The 13979-nt window shown below is 45.8% G+C and overlaps 1 protein-coding gene across 3 annotated transcripts in view; it reads left to right on the top strand.

The window, feature by feature from the left end:
* The window catches only part of LOC105563388 (latrophilin Cirl-like), a 396767-nt gene that overhangs the window by 322565 nt on the left and 60223 nt on the right, over nt 1-13979 (top strand). The window lies entirely within an intron of this gene.

Below are 13979 nucleotides of genomic sequence, written 5' to 3'. Positions count from 1 at the left end.
CGTCTCCTTGCATAGAGATGGGACGCGAGTTCGGTAACAACAGGGACCGTTAATGATTTAGCGTACGAAATATCGTGTTGCAACTCGGTGTTGCAGCTTCGTTTTCAATTCTCCAGAAATGGTGGTGGTTTTCATCCGCGGACTACACCTCCCCGGAGATGCAAGCGATATATTTATTATAAGAATAGGCTAAAGTGACTTGGAGGTACTCCGGAAGCTATCCTGGAGAGGGAGGTTCTAATGAAAGCCCTGCTTTCGAAAGAGGAGCGTGCGCGCGCGCGCTAGAGAGAGAGAGAGAGAGAGAGAGAGAGAGAGAGAGAGAGAGAGAGAGAGAGAGAGAGAGAGAGGGAGAGTGTGTCGTTAAAAGTTATCGCGGATGACGAAGTGGCTCGAAGGCACAAAGTAAAAAGATACACGTTATTACACGAGCTAGACGTAGGCTGTTGTCGTCCGGCTGTTATTTCCGAAACAAAATAACAGTTGGAAACAAAATAACAGTTTCCAGCGCGAAGATCGCGGCCTCTCGCCTTCTCGCGACTGCGTTAATTAGCGAACTTTATGAATGCGCCAGCGCATATTAATCCCGTCATTTCCATACGTCGCCGGCGGAGCCGATTCACGTCGGCGTCGTGTAACAGCATTATGAGCGTATTCCATTATTTATAATGTAATCGGGGCCGCGCTTTTGTAGTCTGGCGCGTTACGTAATTAGCACGGGAATTATCGGCGGCGCGATGGCGACGGCGGTGACCGACATTTCGGCGAAGCCAATTTCAGCCGCGGGCGAAATTGTTGCGAGCAGAATTCGCTATAAAAATACACTTGGACGCGGTACGCAGAGCATTTAATTAGCCTTTAATTCCTCGCGCGAGATGCGCCTATTTGCTCGCGTTACAAATTTCATCGCTTCCTTCACCCTCAGAAAGGATTTCCGTTACTGACAACAAAAAATATTCTTGACGCATTTATATTTCTCACAACCTCGTTCAGTATAAAAATAAGACAATATTAAAAAAGTCCATAATTCTTATTCTCCTCTATCGAATTAAAAAAGATTGACTTACTGTATTGAGACACAAGTAATTTATATAAACTAGCACACACAGCGCGCGCTTTTACGGTCTTTACTTTTTCTCCTGTATATACAGGGTGTCCTGAAATTCGCGAATCAAAATACCATAGCAAGAAAGTCGTCGAAAAAATAAATTAAAAAGTTATTTGCCATTTTTCGTTCCGAGCAGTAGTTTTTTTAGATAAAAAGGTTCAAAACAGGCCAATCATACATTACGGTTGAACGGAAACCTGTCCGTGAGTCGCGTGTCGATAGTGTTAGTGCACTAACTAACGACAGTTGTAACTCTGTTCTTGCGTATCAGTGAGTGACAAATTATTTTTTATTTTAAAATGACGTTGCGCATACAATTACTTCTTTACAAGTATACAAATTCTTAAAAATATACAATGCTCGACCACAAACTGCGCACGCGAAGCGCGCGTTTTGTCATTTCTAGTACTTTTTAAATAATAAGCGATTATATTTCACAATTGATGCCTGAGATTTCGCGTGTTCAGGCACGGCGAAATGGCAAGTGATAAAATTGTTCCTATGAATGTCGCCCTTTTTATGAATTTTGCTTATCGCATAAATTTTAATAACATCGTCGCTATACGTTTCCCCGCTTCTCTACGCATTGCATTACTATCTTCTCTTCACGAATAACGGACGCGTGAGCTTAACACATCTTAAAAATAATTCAAGTAAAAATTCGCAACTTATTATAACTTTAAAGTGTTGCAGCTGTCAAAGTGGTCGATCAATATCAGTTGCCATGAAGGTTGTTACTATGTTAAAAAAAGGCTACATTTATAGAAAAACGCGATTTCGAAACAGCCAACCAACCAATCGGCGTTGCGGAAAAGCGGCAACAATACCGCGCGACCAAGAGCGCACTTCTCGGTCAAAATGACTTTTTTCATTAGAGGAGGATGTAAGTTTATATATTCTTGCGTTTAGAATAAATTTTTCCTCCAACTTACAACGCACGAAGCTGGCACCACGATATTCGACAAACGACTATCATTTTATTCTAGACTGTAGAATTTTTCATTTAAAATTAAAATATTCCTTTCTCTATAATAAACATGATTGGCGCTATATCGATTCTATTTTATGATACATTGAAGTGTAATAGCATTGGTTCCGGAAATATTTTCTGTGGGTGTTCCTTTAGACTGTTTTTTGCCTAAATAATCCAATGACGCTTTAATAATAATTAAAAATGGCGCATCTTCCTTCTGCTTCGTAGGTGTACAAAAGGGGATTATCGGCCAGCGACACGAAACGTTGATTTTCTTTTTCACACGGCCTGTTTGTGAAATGAACCGTTTGCGTCGAATGAAACGGTAGAAGCGAGGCTTGCGAAATTAATTTCGTCAGAATGAACGACTGAATACAATCAATTTATATACCGTTCCTTTGTAACACCCCGCTATCGATACTATCACTGTGACGTTAAAATATCAGAATGAGCAATTACGCCAACTGTAGAGGTCTAACTCGCGATTTGTCGTACGAATCGGCTCGTGTCACGAATCGCAGTCGAGTTACCGATCTACCATGTAGATCACAGCGCGAAATAACGCGGTGGAAAATAAATTACATTAATTTACGTGCTAGGTGAGCGTGTATTAATATAGAATTTGCGGCGCGTAACAGCGCGGGCGGGCTCTTGCGCTCGTCGAAAATAATAATCGCCGTTTCTAAAAAGTATTAATTAATTATTTTGTTTATTATCGAATATCGAAGTTGCCAAACACGCGCGTACGCGATGTAAACATACACGGTGTATTGTGCGCGATATAATCGGCGAACGAGAACCGATGATACTGTCGGTGTAATTGGATCGCCGGAGATCGCGCGCACTGCCACGGAATGAAAATGTTATGAATGGGTCGTACGGGAAACGCGATCGCTGCTAAATAGGCCGGGGCCCGAGCAATGATTCAGATTACGCGGTGCTTGTCCTACGTGACGTCATCGCGACAGCATGTACCAACAATGGTTCCTTATTTCCGCCTGCTCTTCTCGGCGGCAGCGACGGATGTATCGGCGAGAACGAACCTAGAGACCCTGCAGTCAGAGAAGAGTGAGATAGCCTATGTTTCCCTCTCACTCGCAGGAATTTGACGAACTCTCATGGCCAGTCTCTGATTACAGGGTCTCCAAACGAACCGAGGCGACTATCTCGACCACCAGGCCGAATATTAAAACGAGTGTATAAGTTTTAGCCTTTTTAAATATTACATTATTGCGTCTCGCCGCTGCGACAAAATGGGAAACGTTCCGGCCGCGGTGGACCAGTTCGCAGAGGTATTCATTTCCGTGTCCCGCCGAGGATGTGACCGTTACGAGCCCGCCGCACCGGCGTTACGACTTCGTTACAAAAAATCGTTATTTCGACCCGGAGACGGAAAAAGTGGAGGATCGGCGGCAAAAGCGCGCGTCCGGCGCGGATGAATGTCGCTCGCGGACGGTGACGCGTCCCGCACGTCGATATCGGTTATCGGCGTCCGCGGGCAGTCGTCTGATCGATGACCCGCGCGATAGAAATGACGTTTCGCAGGATGTCGTTTCGTTTGCTCGCGTATCTAATGTTTTTTTGCGGGCGATCGCTCACCGGACACTTTGGCGAACCTGAATAAAGTATCGAATTAACGGTCAGCTTTGGTAGAAAAAAAAGTTCGCACTGGACGGGATATTTTTTGTTCCAACAAAATTGAATTCGATTTTTCTCGCACGGAAATTCAAACCATTACGGATGAATGTAAAACGAAATTTAAAATATAAATTCATTCGGCAAACTGCTCTCACTTTCAGTTGATTGTTAAATAGGTTTTATTTCAAGAAGATCGTAATTTAAAGCTTCCTATTTAGGTGGACGTTCATGGCCATTAAAATTTCAAATGTGCATTTATGCAAAATTATCCCTTACGTAAGTCACTTAAGAGATTTACACCCATTGTAGTATTTTCGAATTTATCGTTGCAGTTATTTTCTTCGCAATCTTAATGTTAAATTTAAAAAAATTTTAAGGAAGTTTCCGTCGACCTTAACTGACTCAAGTTACATTATAAATTAAAAGTGCGACGTTTCGACCTTTGGTTTAGGTCCTTTTCGAGCACAGTCTAAAGAAAATTACAAGAAACTTTATATTTAAAGAATTGGAATAAGAATCGGCGACCGGGTCTGAAATTTCGCGCACTGATAGATAAAATTTGCAACCACACATACTTAAATTTCAATTTTTTCTACTTTCGGTCGGTTTATGCAGGGGCCACCTAAGCGAAAAAATATCGCGGGTGCACGGTACCTATCATGCCAGAACTCATCGTACGTGCAACCGCGCTCGCTTGTGGGAAAAATTGCGCCCGATGCGGACACCCGGTGTAATCGGGTCTCTTTTGATCGCGATTCCGTAATAGACGAGTATGAGAACGAAACGCTATTTCGCATGCAAAACGCGACGACGAAAAATAGCGCGCGTGAGAAATGACTGTTGGCGCGCGAGAGAGCGCGCGGGATCCGCAATGGTCATTGAATCGTCCTCTCCGAATGGACGATCGATCCCGCGGGATGAAACGAAACACTTCGCACGCGCGTTTGATGCACGAACGTGCATAAATAACGGAATACGTTGATCCTTCATCAGCAACGAGGTAGTTTCGCGTCTACCGACCGACAAATTAATGTAAACTCGGAATCACGTGAGAAAAGGGGAGAACGGCCGTTTTTTTTTAATTTGATGCTTCCCGAGTCGAGTATTTGGTCCCGGAATGGGCCTCAATTATTGTATTCTCTCTTTATTTGGATCTCGGAGTCGGTTTGAAACTTCAATTTGAGACCCAGATGAGTGAAAAAACTTGTGTTTAACCTCTCTCTAGCCCTCAAAGAGAATGCGATAAAATATTTCATCCTCTTTGAAACCTTTTAGGCCGAAGAGGATCTACTGAACCTTGGTTGATTACACTCGCATTGACCTCTTTATCGCTAAAAGGGAAATAGCGACTCTTTTCAGGCCTATCTGAGGTCAAAAATTCAATATATTTTTTCCGACACAAAGACCTTAGTTCGACTTCGTTGCCTCCCAATTCCGAAATTACACGAGGCTAAACTGAGGCCAAAATGTTGGACTCGGGTTGCCTCGACCTAATCTTCCTCTGCTCGATAGGTCGAAGGTTGAAGTGCAATCACGGCTTTCTTTACGCGTCAAAAGTTACCTGGTCTGAAAAGATAAGCAAGATATCTCTTTCGAATTTTTTAAAATTACTTAACGCAACACCCGGGAAGAGTGAAATAAGTTTTCGCAGCTAACGGACGCCGCGACAGGATATCGAACGCTTTTCATATACTCGTGCGAAAACCACAGCAAAATCAAATTTATAGCAGACGATATTAGCAGAAGATACGGCCCTCCTGTCCCCTCCCCCCGCATCGATCGGAAGTAACATTATGGAGACGCAAGCTCGCTCGGCTTTCCGCTCGGCCATGCATCTTTGGCTGCAACGGCTGCTGCACTTCGTGAGGCGCTCCCGGGACGCATAAATCAAAGTCCTCCGTGGAGACTCGCCTCGGTTACGCGCCCAATCCTCCTCTCTCTCTCTTTCTCCCCTCCCCTATCCCACCTGTTCCCTCGCCAGGTCAGGCCCAGACGGCAGGATTTCTAATTCAAGCTAATCCTTTTTCGCCGCTCTAATTACATTATCAATTCACGGTGGACGGGCGGGCGCGGTGCGGCGCGGTGCGGCGCGGCGGCGACGCACAGCACTCGCGCGTATATTTACAAGCTGCACGGGTGCGTACAGCGGTGCATTTACATGCGCCGGCCTGTTGCTGCACGTCCCGGTCGCTTCGGACCCGCTCCCGCGTTCTCCAGCCCTCTGACTGATTTACGGCGGTCGAATAAATTATAAGAAGCGGATAGAAGAGAGCATTAGCCCGTCTCTCGCGCGCGCGCGCGCGCGCGCACGGGGGCGTCAGGTGCTACCCACGTACGTACGCGCCGCCTGCAGTCTGTGCAGTTTGCGCTGGCGGGAACGAGAGCAGGGGTGCGGAGGACAACTTTTTGGTTATCGTCGCCCCGACGCAATTGCATCCCCCGTCAAATTGAATCGTAACTCGACGGGGAGGAGGGGGGGGGGCGAGGGCGATACGTCTCGCGTGTCGCGCGTCAATTAACTCCGCCCACGATTACAAGCTCCGGGCCGCCGGCAATTTCGACGGAATCGATATTACTCGACTGGCGGAATGTTGGGAACCCGGGGTACCTCCTCGGACGCGACGCTACGTGACGCCGACACGACGCGGCGTGACACGACACCGCGTCATCGGGGCGTCCCCGCAGAATTTTCGACGTCCCGCGGCCTCCACAGGACGGTCCCCCGACGATATGTGCGTTTCCGCGTTACTATTGTTACCTGCAACATAGTATTGGTACAATATAACTAGTATGCCCACTCTCTGTGGGCGCTCGGCTCTTTGATCTCTTCGGCCCCGATCACGTGGTATTCCGCCATGTTTTTCGCCAAAATTCAACGGCGTGTATGCAGGGGTGGGAAAATTCCACATTTTTTTGGATAAAACCCATGCCGGCGGTGAAAGCCGGCAAAATCTGGTCTTCTCTATTAAAAACGATAAGTAGAAAACTTTTAGGAAGCACTGCGAAAAAGTATTGTTTCCCGCATAAACTGAAAATTAATATAAAATTCAGTATCTCCGAAGTTCTCGTTTTAAAAATATGTTAATTTCAATAAAACAATTTTCTTTAATTAGAAGATTTATTATATTGGTTTCTTTTTAAAACAGTGATTAATATCTATGATTTAGTATTTAAAACAAACAACTTCTTTCATAGAGACTGTAAAAATGACTAATATTTATATAAATATATTTTAATTAAGTATTAGTTATTTTTATAATTTTTGCCAATTTAGTCCATTGGATAAAGTCCGGGACGGTAAAAACTGGAATTTACCATGATTTTTTCCAGCCAACCCTGCGTATGTATGTGTGTATGTGTATACAGCGATGGACAGAATGGTTGCAACACTTTTTTTTTAGTGAGTTTAGAAACGTTCATTTAGATTTTCAGTTTACGTTCCAAAACATTTTCTCCGAGGGGTAAACCGCTGAGAACATTGTGGTGTACTGATTTGCGAAATTACTAGGCATTACTAGGCATTTTTGGGCATTAGGCCTTGCTGGGGCATTAACAAAATAAAATAAGACGATAAAGTAATGCCCAGTGGGCATTAGTATAGGCATATTGGTGTACCTGATTTTGGTCAGCGGTTTCCCCCTCGACACACGCCAATCAGATTCACGAATTTTACAACAGTTGCAAAGCAGCTTTTTCTGCTGAACGTAGTCAATGACGGATGCGCAGAAGGGATCGACGCAAGACGAAACAAATGACGGAGTGGGCTTACTAGTTGTACTTCGCCTTTACGTACTCCAACATCTTTGGAAAGTCGAGTGCGGAGAAGCGCAACTTATTATGCATTTCGCGTGAATGCGTGGGACTCGAATGAGTGTCTAGAAAGTCTAATTGTACAAGGAGAGAATCTTGTTTCCCTCTAAAATATTAATATACCGACGGTAAAATAAAGTTGACTCACGCACAAGAACCGTGCAATTTGACACCCGAGGCCTACTTCTCCTCGTTACTTTCTAATTCTAGTGTCGAGGGTCCGTGGTTAACTAATCATCTTTCTAAATAAATTCCATTAGGTTTTTACTAATTTGAACGTCGAGAGTCTGCAGTTAATTAATTATCTTTCTAAATAAATTTCATTAGATTTTAACTAATTGCCACGACACGCGCAGTTGGCGAATTAAAATTCTGCTAAAGTTAAATATACATGACATTAAGCGAATAAGACTTTCCCGTCTACTGATATCGCGGGAGATTAATTGCGAGAGAACTTACGTTCTACCACTCGGCGTCTCCACTCCCTTCCTCGTCAAAATGAGTCATTCCAAGTACTACGAAGCTAAAAAAGATTAGCTCTCGGAGGGTCTGAAAGCCCGCGAAAACGGGAGAGAGAGAGAGAGAGACGCGCGCAACGCCTGATACACCTTGCGCTAATCAAATCCCGCCGAATCGACATTCAATTTAGACGCGCGCATTGATCGGACATTCGCCGCGGTCGACCTTTCGAATCCGCTGAAACCGTTCTTCGGGCTACTCCGCTGTCGTGGGTGGACGCGAACGGGGATGACGGAAAAGAGAGGGGCGAGGGGAGTAGCAGCGAAGAGAGCGGAACGTAACGATTCCCTCCGCAACACAATACTCCAACAGTGTTTCAAACGGGGGGGCGGGAGGGAGGGGGGCGTCATCGACGACGGGTATGTACACATGCCATGCCGTGCGCGCGCGCAATAAGGCTGTAAAGGTTTTGAGGTCTGAGACCGCATCGGGCTGACGACATCCCGCTGTTAGGTCGGCCCTTTCAAGTCGGCCGCCGCGGCAGCGGGAGGTACAGGCCGCGGCGGACCTCCGATATATTATTACTTGAAGTCATTAATGGTAAACTGCAATTCTCCTCTTTTTTCCCCCCTCCGCGAGCCGGGAGGATGCCCGTCGCGCGACGTGACGCGACGCGACGTGCACGTCGCGGCGCTCGGAATTCGTTAAGGCTAGATTCTTACGATCGTAGAGGAGTGAGATAGCCTATGTTCCTCTCTCGCTCGCGGGAATTTGACCAACTCTTATGGCCGGTCCCTGATTACAGGGTCTCTAGTTGAGGCACAGGCGTCGATCGCGGGACGGCGCGAAAATGACGTGAAAATTGTTGTAATCGTGGAAAAGTTCAGTAGATTTTGTACCAAGCGGAAAAGCATTTCTGTTACGGGATATTTCTTTTGTGTGTTTAATGAGAAAGAGAATTAAATGCATTTCTCGTATCTTACTTTTATAATTAACTGCATCTCGAGCTTAAAGTGCATTAAATAGATTAGCAAAAACAATAGCGACGTGTTACGTGTTTGTTTCTCATGCGATAGTCGAGGAGAAATTTTAGCTTTATCATTTCCGCGAGCCAGACTGCTATTTAAAGAAGACGTTCATGAGACGGAGCTAGTAGAGTACGGAGGAATAATGATATTGAAAATATAATGCATTTTTGATTAGGAAGGGGGACATTAATAATGTAAGGCGGTTCTAAAGCGGAGAAGCGCGCTCGGTGATATATAAGAAAAATTCATTTCTGCCGAAGCCAGCCGTTGTTCTCCTCGGGAAGTCGAGTAAGTAATTTCAATGGAAATTTCACGGCGTTATACTTAGCTCCTAAGAGGATAGATGACTGGAGACCGCGCAAGGAAGGATTTCTCGAGATCACGAGACTGAAAACGCGTTGAAAGAAGCCTTAGGGACGCGGTACTTCATAGAATTAGTTCTCCATTTGCAAAATTAGCGTTTCTCTCGTAAACAAATATGCTAATGTAATTTGAGTGAATTGAGGGAGGGTAGAACTTGGTAATATTTCGCGAGCCCGACTCTCAAACAATCCGCACAATTTTTGACCGGCAAAACGTGCAAATGAAAAATATAACGCGACGCGACGTAGTCTAAAAATATATCTCCGATTAGAAAAGAATTAGAGGATACGTCCAACATTTTTCACTTTGCGCACATAATAACAACCTTCCAAACTTATTCGTCGGTCGGATTAGTGAGAAGGAGGTCCAGGTTCGAACTCTGACTAAGGTAATATTTTTCGCAATAAATTAAAAATAAGAAACATTCAGACACTAACATCGAGCCGTCAACGGCTCGTTAGCTTGAAATCGGTGGCTACCACATGACAGCCTTATGAATTTTATTAATTTGATACAATATGTTTATAATTATTTGTCTGACACACACAAGTCGTAATGAAACTCATCCGAGATTAATACCGAGTCCTTGCCTCACAGTCGCGTAATAATAATTAATTAAAATGTACAACGAGATACTCGTGACGTAAACGATGTACTTAAACGATACATTGGTCGAACAGCACGCAAAGTTGAATCGTACGCGTCCTAACCGCGGCCACATGACGCACGCGCGTCGCTCGCATTCGCATTGGTAACGAGTGCATCGCCGAAGTGCGGCTAAAAGGGCGCATAATAATTTCATTGTCCGACGCTCGAGTTCGCAACAACTTTTTCGGGTTAAATACCGAGAGAGGGCTTCACCCGCTCGATTTCACGCGGCGGTGACGGCGTTTTACAACCCGGCCGCGCAATCCGCGTGCAGTAAGTTCGGCCGCGGTAGCGACCGCATGACGCATAACGCGTCAGCCGCAGCTGCGGCGGGCGCAGCGCGGCGGGCAAACCTAGTGAAAAAGGCACTTCGACAACGATGCGGGGCCGTGCAATAATTCTCCCATTCAACAGCGGGGCGAGCCCGAATGCGTTTGTTCTGCCGAGGCGCTAATTTTCATGACGAGCAGCTCGATGTTGGGGGGGGGGGGGGAATTACGCGCGGTTGTGCGCATCACATTTGTCGCGTCCGCCGCGTTTTTCCGCCGCAGCTCTTTGCCCCCCGAGCTGAGACACATTTGCGGAGAATGTGCTGCAATCTTTTCAATTTAACGTATTAACCAACGTCTTGTACTTGAAGCGTGAAAGTATATGATAAAAAATATGATACTAAAATACATACACGTATGTAACATTCCGGGAACAAAAAAATAATACTCTGCCAATTAATACGTCACTACTTGGGAGGGGGTGGGGAGAAATTGCAAACTCCTCGATCACGCTCAAAGAACTCTGACGGCCGTACTCGAGAGCCTGTGCCCGGCGCAGCGGCAGGCAGCGATCGAGAGCTCCAGAGGGCGAAGCGATAAAGCCTGAAAGGACTCTCGAGAGAGCTCCGGCGCGGCCGCGAGCCCGAAGATTTACACGAATGCAACGAGCGAGGGAAGAGACAGAGACAGAGACAGAGACAGAGAGAGAGAGAGAACCCTCTCGCTTTCCGGTGCTTCGAACTTGACGAAGCGCATCCGTCGTGGGTGGGAGTCGCAGTAGCGAAACACAGTCGAAACATCCAGGTATATATGTATGTACAGTGCGGCTCCCCCGGAACTCCAGCACTCCCGAGGGAGGCAACGTCTTCCCGGCGTTCGAGCGGTGACCGCATACACCGGGGCCCCGGGTCGCGTTTAAAGGGACCGAAGGACCAACCAGTTTCTCTCTCTCTCTCTCTCTCTGGCGAATCCCGAGGAGATCTCACCTCTGTCCCGGGATGTCTTCGAGTTGGCCAACTTCGAGGCGACTTGGCCGCTGCGCGAGTGCATCTCGAAGAATGACGCGAATTAAAAGCCACGGGACAAAATGCTATCGCGTAAAACTTGGCCTCGGGATAACTCGATGCGCAACGATCTCACGAATTATTCCACAGCGCGATACAAGTGCGTGCAACGAGGGCGAGACCGTCGGGGAAACGGGCGAATCGGCTAGAACGAATCGATGCGTTTATGGCAGTAGCGTTTCGATCGAAACACACGTCGCGCCCGGTGCTCACTTCTATCACATCCCTGGTTAATCGAGCATGTCGATGATGCCGTATATCGATTACCTGCCGCTTACGGTGTTATCGAAACGCGCTTAATTAACGGAGTACAAACTGCAGCGAGAATAACGGCGCGAGTCGAGCGTTAATCGCGATGTGAGGAGCAAAAACGGGCAGCTGAGAAATTGCCTTCGTGTTATAAATCTTTTTCTTGCCCTCTCTTTCTCAGCCCTCTGCCATTTTTATCAAGAATACGCGCTGGCCTCAACGATACTTTATCCCACTTTCGAGAAGCTTTCCGTCTCACCCGGGCGGGGAAAAAAAAGTTTAAATCGAGCACATAATACGTGTTTTTGGCCCTCGGCTTTCCTTACCGCAGTTAACTTATGTGTATTGCAGATGTAAGATTAAATTTATCCCCGCTTTCGCCTCACGGTAACACCCTCGGATATTCTCACCTTCGATATATCCTTTTTTTTTCATCCGGATAAATTCGAGACGAGAAGACATGAATTCGGTTACAAACAGCCGGGCGGAATAACACTTGGGACCCGGGCACGGCTTCTGGACTAACAAGTGGAATCGAAAGGAACGGAATTGAGGTTGTTGCTGGGCCTTTATCTCGGGCCGTATTCGCGAGATTAACAGAAATTTAGGGGCGACCTTGCTCGACGATGCGAAACGGCGTACAGCCACCGCAGAACACGCCGCCGCTCGACGCCGGGGTATCGGCCGACGTAGCCGAGCGAATGGGACGTTAAATCGAGGCGCTCCTCTCATATGTGTGTGTGTGTGTGTGTGCCCTCCGTAATCCCGCCGCATCCTTGACCTCCGCCACCATCGTTTCCACGCACGCAGTAATTTACCGCGAAACACGCGCGTCGTTACTCAGCCGTCGCTTTGTTCTCGGATTTTCTGCAAGCAGACGTATGTCCGAGATGATTTTTTTTTTTTCGCTCGAGGATCTTTTACGTAATGATCGATAATGACGGCTGGACATGTGCCAACTAATGACTCCGGGAAAGGAATGCCTATATTATGCCTGTACTGTTATTAAATTTGTCCTTATGTCGCGTCAAACCTTTCGGGAGATCAAATGGGCAACTGTAGATGCATTGTATCGACGCTTCGTTATTTTCAATATAATTGCGTAATAATCTAGGCTTGAAACGCGTCAAATGTATGTCGACGAGAGGAGACGGAATCTAAATTGGCGCGTCGATACGTCTCGCGACGTACTCGACGCACCCTCACAAAGGATTTCCGTTACTGAGACAAAAAATATTCTTGACGCATTTATAGTATATTTCTTACAACCCCGTTTAGTATAAAAATAAGACAATGTCAAAATAAAATCAATAATTCTTATTCTCATCTATCGAATTGAAAAAAGATTGACTTGCTATAGTGAGACAAGAGTAACTTGTATAAATGTAAGTTTATATATTCGTGCGTTTAGAATAAATTGTCCCTCCATCTTACAACGCACACGTACAAGTTGACAGCACAATACTCTACAAAAGACGATACATACTATCATTTTATTCTAAACTTAAAAATTTTTCATTTAAGATAAAAATATTCCTTTCTCTATGATAAATATGACTGGCGCTATATCGATCCTATCTTATGATACATTCAAGTGTAATAGCATTGGATCCGGAAATTTTTCTGCGGGTGCGCGTAGAAGTGCGCTGGGAGATGGACAGAATTGTAAAACTGGGTACACAGGCTTATTTAGATGGCGGTATAATGATTGCCGTAATATAATGTCCAGGGAGAGGAACGAAGAATGAGGGGAATGAGGGAAGAAGACAGCGAAAGAGGGCAGCGACAAGGGAACAGCTTGCGCGAGCCGGAGACAGGGGGGGAGGAGTGGTGTAATAACTCTGTCCGTGAAAGCCTCGTCGTGAGTTCATTAGTTCCGTACCGACGCGCCACAATGCTGGTTTAGTCCGCGGTTAGGACTTTCCTCGGAAATGCTGCGGCGCCGGCAAATTCAGCGAATTTACCCGCGGATTCCGTGTCGAAGCGTTTACATCACACTAGAATATTATATTGCCCGCCCTCCTCCTTCCCCCCCCCCCTTCCCCGTTGAGTGTGTTCACATAAACCGAATTTAGCCGCTTTGAGGGTAAAGGAACGGATATTTTTTATCCACGAGTGGAATTTATTTGACCGTTGTAATATCTGAGATTGACCTCCATCACGATAAGTAATCTAAAAGTTTAGTTTAGATTCCTGAGTTTGACAAGAGACGAAGGTATATCGAAAGATGCATCGCGTGCCTTTCTAAGACAAAGACGTAACATTTTTCCTACGAAGTCGAGTGAAAATATTAAAAATTGAGGTTTTTTTTCCCAGAGTGATCCTGATATATTAGTGCTTGGGGAAATTCATTGAAAACGTTTAAAATTCGAA

The sequence above is a fragment of the Vollenhovia emeryi genome, unplaced genomic scaffold, assembly GCF_000949405.1.
Source record: "Vollenhovia emeryi isolate VEMERY1.0 unplaced genomic scaffold, V.emery_V1.0 DF939176.1, whole genome shotgun sequence".
Lineage (NCBI taxonomy): Eukaryota > Metazoa > Arthropoda > Insecta > Hymenoptera > Formicidae > Vollenhovia > Vollenhovia emeryi.
Note: the sequence above shows the minus strand (reverse complement) of the source record. Positions and strands in the feature narration are given on the sequence as shown.